Below are 18,919 nucleotides of genomic sequence, written 5' to 3' on the forward strand. Positions count from 1 at the left end.
AATCAATTCATGTATTTAAGCAGTTTGTAATTACAGCCTACAAAATGTAGCATTCTCACAGCTCACTGTTTTTACACTCATCACCTTGAAATAATCTGAACTGAGTAATTTGTCTAAAGTGAATATATTTGTCTTAGAACAATATATATTTTGCCAAATTTTCTGAGATATTTTAAGACTTTTCAGAGATGGTATAAGAATATATTTCTATGATAAACATAATATTTGAATAAACTATATTAATGTATTTCTGTGTTATGTGCAGAAACATACAAGTACTATTTATGCATATGAAATAGTTTCAATAGATTTTCTGAAACAGAATTTAAGTGTCAACATTTCCCACCCAACAGTCATATAATAACATTGCTGTTAAGTACTTTTGAAAGATTAATGCTATTAAATATTTTGATAAAATCTTTTTTTCTAGATTGCTTGCCATGCATTACATAACCAAAACTAATAGTTTGCTCTCTGTTGTAGGCTTCATGTAAAGCTATTTTCTACTTTATCTGTTGGCTGTGATACTTAATTTAATCTGTTGAGCACTTATGCATTGCCTACAACATAAAATCTCTTATCACATCTCTAATAAATTTCAGTAATTTTTTTGATATTCATTAATGTCTTTGCAATAGTACTTCTGATTGTTTCTTTCAAACCAACTAGGCTATAGATCTTGATAGTACCCTTTTCAGTAATCTCAAATTCTTCAATCTCTCCTTTCCTCTCTTCTCTAGGAACATACCCTGATCTTTGGAAACAGGGTTGAGTATGAAAGGCAACCCTTCTTAGCTTACCAGCTACTGTTCTTTGGCATTTGACTTCCAATACTTCAAAGATGATGGAAAGAGCTGTTAAGAACAGCTTTCTCTCACACCATCAATTTCTTTGTTCCTCATACCACTAGCAAAGCTTTTAATCTACTCATATATTCACATACCAGAGGGTTACACCCTCAAGGAATTTGTTGAAAATGTTGTTGCCACCCTGATCATCAATAAAACTTTTAACTGTGTCTGGTACATGAATCTCATGTCATAACTGCTTATCTATCATTTCTTCTATCAGGTCATTAAGAATGAAATGTCCAATTTTGAACTGAAAGTTTATTTTATGCACTTAAATTATCAACACAATTTTGCCATTTTATTGGTAGCTTGTTTATGCTGGCAGCAAAGAATTCTGGAGAGCAAGAGGTGATGAAATCACAAAAGACTGCTTTTGCATCTTCTTCAGATTTGAAATTTTTACCTTGCAAAAAGTTGTCTAATGCCTGGAAAACATGATAGTCAGTTGGTGCAAAGTTTGGTGAATATGGTGGACGACAGAATATTTCCGTGTTTAGTTCCTATAGCTTGAGTAGTGTTCTTTGTGCAACATGTGGTCGAGCATTGTCTTACAAGAGAATTGGCCTGTCTCTGTTGACCAATCTCAGTTGTTTAATTGCAAGTTCACTCATTATTTCATCCAGTTGGTTGATGTATACTTCTGCTGTAATTGACTTACCATGTCTCCTGAAGCTGTAGTGGATGACACCAGTGCTGGACCACTAAACAGATATCATTAGCTTTTTTTGGCAAATATTCTTTTTGAGATTGTATTTTGGCACTTTGTCTCTATCCAACCACCATGCAGAATACTTGCTATTGTTGAAAAGAATCCATTTTTCATCACACATAATACGATGCAAAAATGGTTTGTTTTTATGCTGTGACATCAAAGAATGGCAAGTTCCAAGATGACATGTCATTTGATGCTTGTTCAGTTCGTGTGGTACCCACTTGTCCAGCTTTACCATGCTGATTTGTTTCAGATGGTCCAATACAGTTGGAATTGAAACATCAAACCTTGCTGTTAACTCACATGTAGTTTGAAATGTATCTGCTTCCACTACAATTTCCAGCTCATCATTATCCACTTTGGCCACAGGTCTACCATGGGGCTGATTTTCAGGAGTAAAGTCACCAGACTGGAACTTCTCAAACTATTGACGTACAGTGCGCTCATTCACCACATCTTCACCAATGATATCATTTGATGTTTCGAGCTGTCTGGGGTGCGTTGGTTCCAAGATGGAACTCGTATTCATAAACAACAGAAATTTTTGATCTATCCATGGGTTCACAAAAATTGATTTACAAGAGAAAACTCACAATATAATCAGACACCATGAATTGCATTTCAAAAAGTGATGTAACACTTCAGGGTTGGAAAACAAAGAATTTTGAGGATAAAACAAAGTTAATGACTGTCAAACTTGGTGCATCAGAAAATCAGACATTTCATTCTTTATCACCTGATATCACTACAGATATTTCTACCTCTTCAAGCTGGCTAATTTTCTGCCACTTTAATTAAACCACATGTGACTAACTTTCCATTCTTCATCTCATTGCCCACTCTCTTTCCAGTCTTCAAAATCAGCACATGCCCACTACATCCAGAATATTAGCTGTTTTGAGTTCCCCACTTGCACATGTTTCTCCTGCTCAGCCTATTGACTTGCACCACACAATTGAAGTGGTAGGTTAACAGGATCAATTGCACTGATCTTAGAGGGGCTACAAAGGCCATGTGCATAGCCCTTACTTCCTTACCAAACCAATAAGTGGAAAAAAAGTGTTCGACCATTGATTTAAACATATATTCCAATGCTCTAAAAGGTATTATAATCCATTCAACATCATATAACCTCCTTGACTCTAACACTCAATATATTTCATACAATAAATATGTATCGTTTACTTTCTCAAGTGTTCCTTGACAATATATCTATATATTCATCTGAAACACTGCAATTTATATAAATTCATAATGCTAGTACTGATAATGTGAAGTGCAGTATAGCAGTTTTAGGATCCAACAAAATCATAATTCATGGCCTTTCATTCTACACCTTTGAAGATCTTAAATTTCATCAGTGAACAAGTCATTTCTCCAATGTCAATATCCTCCACCCGGCTCCATAATTTCATGCAGCTAAACAAGATTATTTGTTAATGAAGGGGAAAAAAGCACTATAAAAATAAGTACCCAACACCCTTTTAATCATATTGACTTTAGCAAAGTTACTGCCCAGTCATAAACAATACTTAATATCACTACTAGTTAAGCACACCAAAGACTGGTGTGCAGTGTACCAACTCGGAAACTGTTAAAATCTTCATTGACATAACCTGTCAAATGAGATAGCATTCAACTCCTTGTCTTCTGTCCTTGTTAGGATATGCAGGGTCTTCTGTCACTTTACTCTGCATATGTAGCATCCTATGCCTTCTGACCTCACAGTTATATTTTCCTATGACTTCAGATATTTTGTCTCTTGACAGACATCAAATCTTATGCTCCCAACTTGGTGCAAACAAACTATTCAACATGTCTTTTGCACCCTCATATCCTCTGCATGCACATAAGTACACCTGTTCATGCAAGGTGGAATTAGAATATTAAGTTTCTCTGCCTTGCACAACCTCCATGTTTAACTGTTACATACATATCTGTATATTAGGCAAATGCCAAATACTCATACATTTGAAAATAGCTATGACATCCATGTGTTCACCAAACTCTAATTTGGATATCAGCATGCTCTCACCATCATACACTTTTCAAACAACCAGTCACTGCATGATTGAATACACACTGTATAATTTCGTGAAAACTAACATATCACTAGGTGCAATCTGGATGCGGATTGCTCTTAAGAGTTCTTTTGTCTAGCTAGATCTGTGCTGTGAATCTGCTTGCACAGAACTGACTAATGTATGCAACAACCAATGTTATTAATGTTTCAGATTGATTGAAGATTGTGTGAATGTACTCAAAGACAACATAGATGTTCCATATATTGTGATAAGTAGAGAGAGAAAAAAAACAGATTAATAACCTAAGTCTATACAATTTATAACTAGTCAGAAAAGCCTGTCATACAATCAGCTACATTTTGTATGATACTGACCATTATATTAATGAGAACTCTCTTAACTAATCTATTTATTCTGCTGTGATCAGAATTCTTTATATTATAAATACACAAACTAGTTATTGGTTTTGAAATTATTTCTTCCTTTGTACATCATTCAGATACTTGTTTTTATTATCTATGTTTCATCTTTGTTACCAAGTGTTTTTTTTTTTTTTGTTTTAGTTTTTCTAAATTCTGCTTGCCCACTCTAATGGTATTTTAGTTTTACCTAACCCTTTGGCAAATAAACAAAATTGTTTTACCAGGGAAACTTTATTTTTATTTTATATTTCATTTTTGTTGCATGAATTGATTTTTAGAATTAACAAGGAAAAATAACCTATTGTTAAAGATTACACAATGAAAATAAGTGGTAGGTATAAAAAAAGTATATGAAAAGAAATATACCAACAGGTGCTAACATTTTTATCGTTTTGTTTTTTATATCTGCATTCCTTGCTGTATCTAAATATAAAAATAATGTATTGGTTTTATGAGTTAGCCAGCATTATGCAATAACTGAATGATTGTATAAACTTTTTAACACACTAGCATCATGCAAATATGAAAATTAAATTCCTGCAATGTAATTCTGGAAATCACTTAGTTGAAAGAATTTTCCCACTGAAAATTAATTCTATCTCCACACATGGCTTTGTAATATATTTACTTCTGTGCCCATTTCATTCTATATCCAGTACTATATGTTTCATCCATTTTATGTGATTTATCTAAATTTCTTTTCTCTCTTTCTCCCCCCTCCCCCCTCCCTCCCCCCCTCCCCCTCCCTCTCCCCCTCCCTCTCTCTCTCTCTCTCTCTCTCTCTCTCTCTCTCTCTCTCTCTCTCTCTTTCTTTCTCTCTCTCTCTCTCTCTCTCTCTCTCTCTCTCTCTCTCTTTCTCTCTCTCTCTCTCTCTCTCTCTCTCTCTCACACTCAGACTTCTTTTTTGCACATTTAATGTGTACAAAAGTAAGGTTGTTTTTTATGATCTTTGTTTATGGAAGAACAAAAGGAAACTTATGAAAGAGTAAAATTCATTCCTCCTCCCTGCCATGATAGTAATGATTTACAAATACTGTCCTAGTATTTGCTTTTCATCAGTAGCCAGAGATAAAAATTGAGATGGTTTTATTTCTTTGTAAATCTTTCATTTTAAAGAATTCCTGCATATATTGAATGTAACTCTTTATTTTTTTTATAGAAGAGAGATAAACATTTTTTTTTTTGTATCAGCTCCAACTCTACAATATTGTTGGGTGGGTGTGAAATTTATATACCTAGTAATTTATTTCTCAAGTGCTAGCTTGCCACCCAAAATGCAAACTCCCTTCCCTTGCCTTTGTAAGGAGGGGGTGTTTCACTAGCCATATGATATCCCTATTGGAAATAACTATGTTCAATTTAGTCAGATTAGTACTTATGACTGCTGCTTTTAGTTAGCTGTCTGCTAACTAGTGATAATACTACTGCTGCCACTACCAACTTTTCTAGGTGAGCTAGTGGGAGAATAAATAAGTTTTGTATGAGTCACTTTCACATTAGTTCCCTCTAAACATCCACCATCATCCTCTTCCTTTTTCTCACTCCCTTCCTCCACCTTCTCAGATTGTGAAACAAATAACAAGTGACTTGGGTCCATTTTTCTCCCTCTTTACACAGCATATTTCTTGTGCTTACAAAGAAAAATACATTATTTGTGCTAAATCTCTGAACAGTGGTAGTAGAAGTTGTTTTGCTATCAAGCATGGCTGGAGAGATTCTACAGCCACATGATACTTAGAATATTATCAGTGATCATAGTAGCAGCAATGATAGAAAATCTAGCAGCAGTAGCATTGCAGATTTTTGGTATAAGACTATTAAGCCTTATTTTATTGGATTCTAAAAAGTTTTGTAATTGCTTTTATTTCTTTAATTATTGAAAATTCTTAGTTTTCTGTATCTTGGTCCTTCTTTTAATAATACATGATGTTACTTAGGATAAAAGATCTCATTTTTCAAAATAATTTAGTTATTTAAAAAGACTGAAAGCATGACATCTGAATACTTTTTTTATTTGAAACATCTGTTATCTTCTACTTTTTTCCTTTCTGTAGAATAGTTTTATTAGAATGTAAACAAGGTTTTCTCGATAAAAATTAAAATAGCCTAGTATATATATTATTCTATTGAAATAATTATTTTTCTATGTTTGACTCTCAAGCAAGCAATTTTAACAAACAATTATAGCCACTTTTAATCTTTATAGTCCAACATACCTTAACACAAAGTTCATAATAAATTATACTAGTTGATTTCCAGTTAGGAATGAAACATTTTGGACACTTTTTCTTATGGTACTTTTTGGTTATTTCATCCCCATTAAAAATTTGGATTATCTCCCCCAACTAAAAAAATTGTTTAACCCTCGATAAAACAAAAAGAAAAACATGAAAAGTAAAAAGATAAAACATCTCATTGAATCTAATAACATTTTTATAACAAATCATACTATGCCTATTGAGGAGACCAAAAGTCAGTGTGTTGAAGTAGTGAATCAAATGGATCTAACCCATTTAATTCAATCTCTTGTCACTGCATAAACTCAATATTTTAGTGGGGAGATAACCCAATTTTTTAATGGGGGTGAGATAACCCAAGAGGACCATTCTTTTTTGGCAAGAAAGATGGAAACTAATACCATGGTTGCAGTGCACCTGAGCACTGTATACAATAAACTCATTACTATATTATGGTCATGGGAAGCAACCTTATTAGTGTCTATATTCTGCAGCAGTTGTATGAGCCAGTGTTTTTCTCAGACATGGGTACATAGGATAGTTGCTTGGGAAGCTCCAGTACTAAACCATGTATGATATGCTTATGTATGTTGGGACCCCATTGCATTGTTTTTCGTGGCAGGGGACTACAATGTTAAGATACCCCTGGTATTAGCTTTCATATTCTTACTTTCTAAAAAAAGAAAAAAAAAAAGAAAAAATTAAATACAATTGTCTGAGACCTTCAATTTTTCATCCCTCATGACAAATCAACTCATTGTAATCCCCCCCCCCCCACTCCAAACTTTTAGCTATTAACATTTGAAGATTCTGGCTCAGCAGTTTCCTTGGATTCTGGATCATACATTATATTTGCATGTTGGCAAAATACCTACCAATCCGGTTTCAAGAGTATTCAATTATAATGCTGTAAATTTCTACGAGTTGTTTGATCTTCAATTGGACCTGATTTAGCGGATAGACCTTTGATGAAAAAAAATACTAGCAATGCCCTCCCTTATATCTCATATTATGTTATACTGTGTAGTTTTAGATGTGATTTTTTTATTTGGTCAAATGTAACTCAAGTGAAGTTGGGCTGTTGTTTCTAATAGGTCAAGCCACCATGTAATGCTCCTCACCTTTTTTGACTTGTGTAACTGTCTGTGTAATCAGTCTGTACCAATAAACATTTGATATCGTGTTTTTCCACTCATCTTTTTATATTAGCTTTTAACTTTCATCACTCTGAGCCATTGCTAATAAAAGTTTGAAGTCATTCAGCTTGTGTGACTTTCTTACATCTTTAACATTTAAGCCGGCCATATCTGGCCCAAATATTCTATTATATAGATTGTACTGATGTATCTCAGCTTTTTTCAGTGAATATCTCTTATTTTAAACAATTATCTTATTTTCTGTTTTAAAAAGACACTAACTTCAAATATGTCAAAACATATTTTCAAATTATCAGAAGTTTTTCAGAGTTGTTTACAATTTTAATGGATGAGCTATTTACTGAGAGTTTGATAGATCCAATGTCAACAATTTTTATAATTGTTTTGTGAAAGTGTCATTCATGAAGCATAGTATATAATAATCACTGAGGTATTAAGTTTTTACAGTTTCATTCACAAAAGCAGCCTTGTTAAATTTTTATTCTCACTCCTTCCTCTTGCATACAATTTCATATACAATTGTTTTATGATGGATCGTAATTGACATCTGTTTTACATGAATTTTCTCATAGATTCCGCTTCACCATTTTTTTTTTTGTTTTTACTTGGTTTTTTGCTCATGATATTTCACATGGTTTTAGCTGGACCATTTTAGGATTGGTTACATGTCTTTATTACCAGCTGCCATGTTGGTCATAGTGTGTTTATCCTGTAACCAGAATTAAGATAAGGAGTCTCTACTTCATGTCAGTCATGCTAATTAATTATTTACATCTATTCAGTTCAAAATAATTTTGTCACTCAGAGGTTTGGTAGTGATTATAATTTGCACGTAGTTTGATATTGTTACGAGGCTTTCTATTTTAATGCAAGCAATAAACTCCCAGTGAAGTGAGCATACAACTAATTCTTTTCATTCCTAATACTCTTGAGTAAAGTAAGAACTTGCAATATGCCATCTTCCCTCTATCGTGTATAACACACACTCACATACATTGCATACCACTAATTATGGGTAGTGAAAAAAAGAGAAAAAAATATTTGGAATAAATGCACCAGCATTTCTTTAGGATATTACAATCCATGGGAAAAGTGTTTTAGTTGGATTTATAATTTTTATATGATACATTGAGAAAGTTCATGAGACCTAGACAAAACAAAAGTAAGTTCAATAGTAATTTATGACCTTTACTAGTGTAGATCATAAAAGTGCACCTACTGTTAACGTGACATTGTGGAAATCATCTTTTTTTATTCTGGGAAATCTCATTTTGATAATGACGGTGTAGTTAAAGAGGTATTCAACTTTACTATTCAGTTTCTAGTGGTGCATAACATTATTGTGTTGTCACAAGAGAACAAAGTATATATATATATATTAAGCATACATATTTTACTTTTTTAAAAACCCATTTTTATTTTGTATCTTTTTTTTAAAAAGAAAGGAAAATCTTCAAATTTTTGGATTTTGAGCATTAAACATTCAGGTTCTAGTAATTCTTTTTAGTTTGTGTGTGTGTTTCTTTTCTTTTTTTTTTAAACAGAATTTTAAATTTTCAGCAAATGAAAAAGTTTTTAAATCATTTCATTTAGGATTTTGTATTCTATTAATCTTTTGTTTAAGCCATTGGGCTACAGCCATGCAGGGTTTCCTTGAACAAATTGACCCCAGGACTTATTTTAAGTCTCATTTTATCGAACTGCTAAGTTAAGGTTTACACATAAACCACTTCAGGCTGTGAAGTCTTGCAGAAAGACACCTGTACACAATAGGCTTCCACTCAGTTTCTACCTACCAAATTCACTCACAAAACATTGGTTGACCTGAAGGTGCCTTGCAGTGGGACTGAATCTGAAGCCATATGGTTGTAAGGCGAACTTCTTAACCCTTTTCATACCAACCTGGCTGAGACTGCCTCTGGCTCTGTAGTACAAATGTCTTGTTTTCATAAGTTTTGAATTAAAATCTTCCACCAAACCTTAGTCACAATTTGTTCCTAACACCAGCTTATTGCTAAGTTATTTTACTAAATTCTTTGTTATATTTAAAGTTAATTGAAAGAAACACAACATCTCAGAATAAATATGGTAACAAAAGGGTTAAGCACATGGCCATGCCTGTGCCTAATGGATCAAGGTAGTGAGACTGTGCCAATGGTTGCATGAAGTTCTTACATTGATAGTTTGATGTCAAACATGAAGTAAGCTGCACATGGTTAAGCTCATACACTGTGTAATTTCATAGGGCAAACATTGTTATGAGTCTGTGCATAGATAGCATTAAATGTGTCACGGCTACCAATATTGCATTTATATTCTGATTGTTTCATATCAACAATTACAAAATTTTGTTATCTTTCGTTAGACATTTATTGATATGCTGTCTAGTTTATGTGAAATAGAAGGAACATTTGTAGGGAAAATGTAATATAGGTGATTTAAAAAAGTAATAAAACGTTTATCAATTAAGCTTGTGCAGTAGACTTAACTGCTTTTCCTAATGTGATCCATACATGCAGGGATGGGAGTGGAGAGGGTTAACATTTACATATGTATAATGAACACATTTAATTCTAAGTAAAAAGTGCATGTTCATCATCGTCATCTTTTAACATCCGTTTCTCATGCTGACATGGGTTGGACGGTTTGACTGAGACTGCACCAGGTTCCAATCTGTTCTGGTAAAGTTTCTACAGCTGAATGCCCTTCGTAATACCAACCATTCTAAGAGTGTAGTGGGTGCTTTTTACATGCCACCAGCAGAGGGTAATGATCACAGTCAGGCGGCCCTGGTAACGACCACACTCGAATGGTGCGTTTTATGTGCCACTGGTATGGGAACCAGCCAGGCGGCAATACATAATAAATATGGTAACTCCTGGTGTCAAAAACCATGAATGTTGCTGACGGACTATAACATGGCAGTTTAAAGATCAGTTGTATCCAGTCTTTTTGAACTGAAAGATTCTGGCAATACTCTATTACTTTTGGTAACTTCAGTGTTATGTTAACCCATTTTAACCCAGGTTAACCCTGTTGAAATTTTGAAGATAGGGATAACAAACATACGGAAGCGTCCAGTTAACCTTTATTGCAGTAAAGAAACCAAATACAACTGTCCTCAAACGAGGACAGTGGGTTAATATGGGTTAAGGTTGTAAGAACTTCAACAAACAAATCAATCATCAACTGATTCCTCATTTCTGGATGTATCCTTCTCTAGAAATAATAATTTGTGTCCATGTGAAGACACAATTATTTGTCTGTAAAAAAGTAATTACTGTTGCAGAATTTGTGGCATTGGGCTCCATAATTTGTAGTAATTAGTTATATTTATATTTTGAGTTCAAACACTCCCCAAATCTAATACAAAAATTTCATGTCAAATATTAGGGTTGATTCAATCAACTATACTTCTTCCCCAGCTCACTGGCATTGTGTTGGTGTTAAAAAAAAATGTAGAAGTGCTGTCAATGGTTGGCTCTCTGGTATGTTTTGTAATCTCTTAGTGAGCTGTGTTAACAATCTAGTTTTAATGCCATCATAATTTAAATGTTTTTTGTTGACCTGGATGAATTTGCTGCAAAATATATTGTTCTACCTTGTCTGTGAGGTTAAACATTATGAAATCTAATTTCTTTTCTGTCTTTTATAGTTTTCACCTACCACAGGTACATCTACTGTTAAACACCTGACATTAGGTGTTATTTATCCCCATCTCCTTTCTATATTAGTACATTTGCCTCTTATATGCATCAATTTTCTTACATCACTTGCACTCCACTATCATACTCAGCTCCTCCACTTTCACACTTCCCTCTATTTTTCTTTTTCTGCCAACAAAATTACTTCTCTGAGTGTTTTTATCTGTTTATATTTTATTAACTTTATATTCACACTAAAACTCCCTCTTGAATTGTGCCACATAGACCAGAGAGATTCTTATTGTATAAACCACTTGTCCAAGTAGTTGATAGACTTCATGTCAAGGCCTCTGCCATTGCCAACCACTCCTGAATATCTTGGTCTTCTAAAATCCTGATTCATTTCCTGTCTGTTAGATACCCAGCTACATTAACCAAATACTTTTCCAGGTGACACTAAAATCTTGCTGATAATAGGTGCTTCAGTTTTCGTAATATTGACTTTTGACTCTAGACCACTCTTACAAATTTGGAACAAGTAGATTTTTCAATGAAAGTCGGTTATCTGTATATGAGTTTAAGGACATAGTTTTTTTCTTTTTTCTTTTTGCCTATCATTTCTTACTATAACACGTTAAAATACGGTCTTATTAAACACTTAACTATACACTAAAACCTCATTAAGTGTAGGAGCTTGTTGGTGGTAGCTATAAACCACTGGTTATTGGTGCACACCACCTACAAATTTATGGATGAGTTCTGAGGTTTTTCATGACACTGCTTCTAGCACTGTTGTGCCTTATTCATGTATCATGTCTCATTAGGCATTTAATTGTACAACACTGGACCTGTCATGTTAACAAGGACACCTGTATGAATTCACTTGGCATTCTAAAAATAGCGACTAAATTCTCTTGTACACTTGTTTTAACTCAATTACTCCAGTGTCTTTGACTGTAGCTCTACTCAATCAGGGTAAACCTGGAGTAAAATAAACAACCCCCAAAGCACTAGGTGTGTTCAAAATGTTTCTCCAGATGGACAAATGCAAAGAAGAATCGCTTGTTCTTAGCTAAGAACATTTTATTTATTTGTTTTCTTCGATTTTTGTCACAAGAATATGGTATTTACAGTTTCAACTTTAGATACAGACCCAAATTGGAATTTGTTCAGCCTAACTTTGTCTGCTATAAACTTTACTATGACACTTTCTATCACGTTCTTGATTTGCTCTTTCATCTTAAGGTTTCTTTAATTACCCATATCTAATGTCTTCATTTCCTTTTATTAAATGGTTTGATTTGGTCCTGGATGCATGCACTGTGCTTATGAAAAGGATGGGAGAGTCAAAGCTGAAATGGTTGTCATTCTTCTTTTCAATCAAGACTCACCTGGTTCTAAACTACAACCTGATTAAATAACCAAGAAAGTAACTTGGTGCTTTAGTTGGATGCTCTCAACATCTCAGCAACTTTCCACCAAGGATTTACCGTTTCCATTACTTTCATGCCCTTAATCTTTTTAATTAAACAATAGCTAAATTGTATGACTAATACAACTGGCTATACCCATTTATATTCATCCATCATCATCTAGTAGTTACACTTCCATGCCTTTTACTTTTATGTTAATACAATTTTGAAGTATCATTCTGAAGCTAAACTTCAAATTAATTGCAAGTGGATTCGAAGGTGACAATTTCTGACTACAACAATCATAAGAATCCACTTGCAATTAATTTGAGGTTTTAGAAAATTTATAAATGAGCATCTTGCTTATTGTTTATTTATATCTCTCTTATAAACATGAGGCGTTATGCTTATTAGCTCAAACTTTATCCTTTCATTATTTAGTTTATAGGCTCACTGTATTCAGTTCAAATGGGAGTATACTTTGTTTTTCATCCCTCCAGAGTCCATAAAATACTAAACCATCATGTACATCATTGTCGAGTAAAGAGAATGTATTTTCTTTCCACCTTGTTTACTTTAACATGTTTTTTCACCCTTGAAAATTGCATTTAACACTCAAACAAATTGCTAAAATACATTTAGACAGCCTTCATAATGTTGACCATTCAACTGTGGCTCATTACTTTTACTTGAAACATTTGCATACTTTAGGTTGGTCTGTTCTTCTGAAACCGTCACTGTATTGGCCATGCAAAAATGAGTTAACATTGTGTTACAACACCTGTGATCAAAACAGCAAATATATTAATAAAAAAAATAGTATACAGAAAAGTTTTACATTTAAGTTGCAAGCAATTTACCCCTGCAGTTGTTCTAGCTGAGTTTAAACCAAATCAGTCTTAGAAATCTTGTTTGATTGTGAAGGTCATGTGTATATTGCCTTATTCTTCATTACCCATTCTCCCCCATTCTTTGAACTCGTTAACTCATTTAGAAGTTAAAGCCATTAATAAACAGCAACTATATAATCTTAATGTGATTTTGCTTTTCTACCTTGCTTATTTACTGATAAGGGTTATCTTCAGAATTTATTTTTTTCAAAATATAATTTGATTTCTCCATATTTGATGGCAATTTGACTTTTGAATAATGTAGTAGCAAGTATATTTGTTGCATCCACATGTATTTCCTAACAAGTAAACCATGTAGCAGGTGTTTTGGAATGCTACTTGCCAGCAAAACAGTGACAAATAAAGTCTGAACATGTGCTTGTTTAATTTTCAACAATCTAAGACTTTTCATCTTCACAGCTAGCTACTCTTTAGAAGGGACAAAATCTTAGTGACTTTAAAAAAATTTAAAAAGTGAATTATCTTTGGGAGGCACTTGTGATATATACACACACACACACACACACACAAACGTTAAATGTTCTACTAATGAAAATAAAGCATTACCTTTATTGATAAAAAAATTGTTTTGAGCCTAAAAATAATGCATTAAATACTTGCAATAAATCCCATGTTACCTATGTGAAATTTACTAGTATCTACTACTACTTGAGTTGAAAGCCACTATTCTAAGCAGAAGGTTATGGAAATGCAATATACAAATGAGTGGAAATAGAATATATAATATTTAACATAAAGATTACATAAATTCTTGTCTGTTATAACCTTTCCAAAGACAAAAAAAAACAACAAAAAAAAACAAAACAAAACAAAAAACAAATATGTTTCTTACATAAGAGGTGGCATGAAATGAGAATGGAGAGTACAAATGAATTATTGTAGGCTACTTTGCAGATGTCCTCAATACTTGCTCATACTGTAAAAACACATGTGAAAGTACGATGCTGAAGTTGATGTTGGTTGAAATATTTAACAAAATATGCCAATTAATTTTAAATGGTGTATATGTGTGTGTTGTCTGCAACAAACTTGCCAATGTAAAAAATAAAATTATTAATTTTTATGCAGCATATAATTCTTTAATCTTTGTCAGAATTTTAGAACCTTTTAAGTGGTATTTTTTTGCATGCACTTCTAAGAGTGTGGTTCGCATTCTTTTTCTTTCTCGTTGTTGTTGGAACAATAGCAAAAAAAAAAACAAAAAAAAAAAATCCTTCTAGGTCAGAACAATTAGCCAGGGTTTCTGACATAAGTTTAGTGTTGCCAGTTTGATGGTATTTATATTAGCATAATCTCTGAGAGGGACCAGTTGGCACAGAATTTACAACTGTCTGTATGTAATCAATGAGAACACCTCCCTAAAGTTTTTGGCACAGGCTATTAATATGGTATGAAAAGGTTGGTTTAGACGTAATTTCTATTCTGAGAAGCTGTGCGTTATTCTGATTTTCTAATCAAGAGTGCTTATTTATTTGGTATACTTTTGAAAGAAGTGTATTTATAGTTTATTAGTCATTTTAAAGGGGAGCAAGTATGCAAATATTTACATCATATTTGAGTTTATTAACGTCAGGTTTAATATATCTTTATGCAATTTTCATGAGTTACCTTCGATTTTTATCAGTATGTTACTGTTGGTGTTTTTTTTTTAGTACTACATTATTTAAATCTTCATATCTGAAGAAAGATTTAGAATGTCTAAAAAAAACCTGGTATTAATCATAATTCATATGTTAGCTTTTTTTGTTTGTTAATTTTCATTTTTTGTATTCTCAAAAGAGTATTGACCCCAACCTTCTCTAATGGCCAGAAGTAAGCTTTACTCAGTTCATTGTCTATGAAAGAGATAAAAAGGTCAAAGAAAGAAGACCAATAGAAAAGATGTTAGCACATTTTATTGTACAAGAACACACAGTAACAGCTTCAAAATTTTGGGATTCTATTTTTTCATTTGGTATTTATTTGTTATATGATAATAGAAGGTGGCTAAGTACTGTAATCATCAGTTTTGACTGAATAATCATACAGTGAATGTTCCATCATACTTTTTTGTTAGGTAACACCAAATGAATATTCTGTCATATGTTTTTTCCAATTAAATAACACCAAGGTGAATAAAATATCAAGCCATGGCTTTGTATCATATAACAAAATAGTTTACTACTTTATGTTCTTCAATTAACAAGTTAACTTCTCATTTATATAGTGTCTTAATTATAAACTACTCTTCATTATTTTATTAAATCTGTAAATTTGTAATTAAGTCTGTAAATATATTTGGATTATTGCATTATAGTTAGCTTTCCTCTTCAATTAAAACACACATCCTCATTGCTTTAAGGTCCACTTTTCCATGTTCACATGGGTTGGACAGAATTTGTTAAAACTGACTATGTGGTAGTCCATAGTAGCAAGTATAGGTGCTATTATCATAGCACCTCCCTGCATTCCAAAGACATGATTTCTTTTATGTCACTGAAGTTTGCTGTCAGACTTTTACTTTCTGATCTGTCCTGCATGGTTGCACCTACTGAGAGATTACTCTCTCTCCAGCATAACTAGGTCACGAGCAGGGTTTTTTTTTCTTGTAATAGATTTAAAAATAATATTTCCAGAATTTTCGTAATCACACCAACAGTATGTATATATGTGGACACTACTGGAGGGCTGTTGACTCTCAAGAGTTCTTCTACTCTTTGACAGGTTTTGTATTGCATCCAGCTGGATGTTCAAATAGCAAATTAACCCTTGGTGGAGTTGCCAGTTTCGTTGCCATACACCTGACCATAGAACAGATTGTACTTGGTTACATGTTACTAGTAGCGCTGAGTGATCTACTAAGAACAATGCAAGGCAGTTCTTGGAGACAAGTGGTTAATGATGTTTGTGTGCAGACAGCACATTGGCAGTTTGGTTTGCTAATGGAGGATGTATTTCATGATAGCTTTGGTTTTCTTGAGAATCTTTTAGAAAATTGTCGCTTGATATGAAACATTGCCATTTGACAGCCTTCTCTTGCTTAAAATGGTTATTGTTGTTGTTTAACTTTATGTTGGCTCAAATCAAGTTCACCTATAATTAAAGGCAATTCAGCTGACTATTCCATGTTTTTACAAAGTTTTTTTGGACTATATCATCTAATTTATCCTTCTTTTAAAAACAGTTCTGATTTGGAGTTCTATCTGTTATTTCTTACAGGCCAAATGACCACTCATGCCAAATGCAGTGCTGAATGTGTTACTTTATACATAATGAAAATGATACTATTATTGGGAGATAAGTTATTAAGACAGTATGGTCTGGAAAGAGAGCAATGGGATTGGATCTTTTTAGTCATAAAAAGTGTGTGTTATGATTAAGTTTGATAAATCAATGATAGTGAGAAATAGTCTATATAACCTGCTGTAGAATATTATCAGATACATGAAATTTTACACACACACATGCACACACACTCTACAAAAAAAAAAAAAGGCCAGTTTTTACTTGCTTGAATCTTCGTTTAAAGTCCATTTTCCATGTTGGTATGGGTTGGACAGATTAACAGGATTTTATGAGCCCTAACAGCTGTGTCAAACTCCCGTCAGTTTTGGTATGGCTTCTACAGCTGGATGCCCTTCCTAACACCAATCACTTTAAAGCATGTACTGGGTGCTGTTTTCATGTTACCAGCAGTAAGTGTACCAGGTAACTTCTAAGGCAAAAAAAAAAAAAAAAAACAGGAAAGGGAAAAGGAAAAAGCTCACTTGACTAAGTGGCAGGGGCATTGGTTTATGAATAATAGTTTTATAGAGCAATTAAGTTTTACATATTTGCTAAAAGAACTACATTAACTTTGACTAATTGTGTACTCTTTTAGCTAATAAATAAGACTCAACTGTAATTTTATGTTATGATGTCAGATTTATAGATTTGTTTTTCCCTTTGAAACTATGAAAATGTTTCATGTAACATCAACTAGTTTTATTCTATTTTTTTTTTTCTAATTGTGATCTACAATATACCCATTACATAATGCAGTGAAATTATTTTCTACATGTGGAAATTAATCATTTGTAGTGTCTGCAAAATAAACATTGGTGGCGTTTATTATTTATTGTTGTTTTGAGTAGGGCTGAATGGTAGAGTGACAGATAAAATGTTTTGCAGTTTTTTGTCACGTTTTTTTACATTCTGAGTCAAATTCTATTGGAGTCAAATTTACTATTCAACTTTTCAAAGATGATAGAAGTACCAATTATTTGGGTCTATCAAATTGACTGGACTGCCGTAGGATTTTCGAGCGAGATCGTTGCCGGTGCCCCTGGACTGGCTCATGTGCGGGCGACACATGAAATCTTTCGAGCAGTATCGTTGCCGGTGCTCCTGGATTGGCTCATGTGCGGGCGACACATGAAATCTTCCGAGCGGGATCGTTGCCAGTACCCCTGGGCTGGCTCTTGTGCGGGTGACACATGAGGTTTTTCGAGCGAGATCGTTGCCAGTGCTCCTGGGCTGGCTCTTGTGCAGGTGACACATGGAATTTCTTCGAGCGAGATCGTTGCCAGTACCGCCTGACTGGCCTTCGTGCGGGTGACACGTAAAAGCACCCACTACACTCTCTGAGTGGTTGGCGTTAGGAAGGGCATCCAGCTGTAGAAACTCTGCCAAATCAGATTGGAGCCTGGTGTAGCCATCTGGTTTCACCAGTCCTCAGTCAAATCGTCCAACCCATGCTAGCATGGAAAGCGGACGTTAAACGACGACGACGAAAGGGGGTTGGAGATGGTATTGTCAGTTAGAAATAATTTTTGTTATATTCTAATGTTTGTTGTAAAATTGAAATTTGCGTGGAGAGTAGGAAGGACTGAGCTACATACGCACACATTTTCTCTCCCATAAATGTCTAGAGTTTAAATCCCCCCCCCCCTCCCTTTTTATGATGCTTTTGAATTTTGCTGAAACTAACAAATAATTACAAGTCATTTTCTAATCTGTTTGGATGCTTAAAACTACTTGAAATTCCATAAGAAATCAGGAAATATTTTCTGGCCAAGCCCTGTTGTTTTTGTATGGTTATTGTTTTAAATTGTCTTTAAACTCACAGCTCTGACAATGAACTTTGAACCTTTTAAAAAGCTTATACAAGTTGACACTTGAGATCATAATGGTGAAGTTATTAGGAAAGGATTTTTTTTTTTACACTTTTGTTGGTGTTTGAAAATTTAGCCACTTATAAGCATTTGTTTATTAATCCTATTAAGTATAGTCTCTGTTCTATGATAGATTAAAAGAAATAAAAGCTCTCAACCGTTATTGTATGTAAGAACCTTTATAGCCAAGGTACTACTCCCTCCGTGTTTTTTACTGTCAAAAGTAATTTAATATATTTTGTTAGTAAAATGCTTATAGAAAGTTAATGGACAAATAACTAGAACTATTTACACATAGGTTACTTGGCTGAACTGAACTGTTAAGATTTTGTTTATTTCCTGTTGTAATCTATTTCTAAACCTGCACCTTTCATATCCTGCTCTGTATACTTTTCAATCAGAATCGGACTTGAGCTG

At 33.6% G+C, this 18,919-nt stretch overlaps 1 protein-coding gene across 7 annotated transcripts in view; it reads left to right on the forward strand.

Annotated features, from left to right (window-relative positions):
- Nucleotides 1-18,919, forward strand: part of LOC106871763 (protein phosphatase 1 regulatory subunit 12A) — a 148,447-nt gene that overhangs the window by 7,536 nt on the left and 121,992 nt on the right. The gene's annotated exons all lie outside the window — the stretch shown is intronic.

The sequence above is a fragment of the Octopus bimaculoides genome, chromosome 2 (genome assembly GCF_046866305.1).
Source record: "Octopus bimaculoides isolate indiv1 chromosome 2, ASM4686630v1, whole genome shotgun sequence".
Taxonomy (NCBI): Eukaryota; Metazoa; Mollusca; class Cephalopoda; order Octopoda; family Octopodidae; genus Octopus; species Octopus bimaculoides.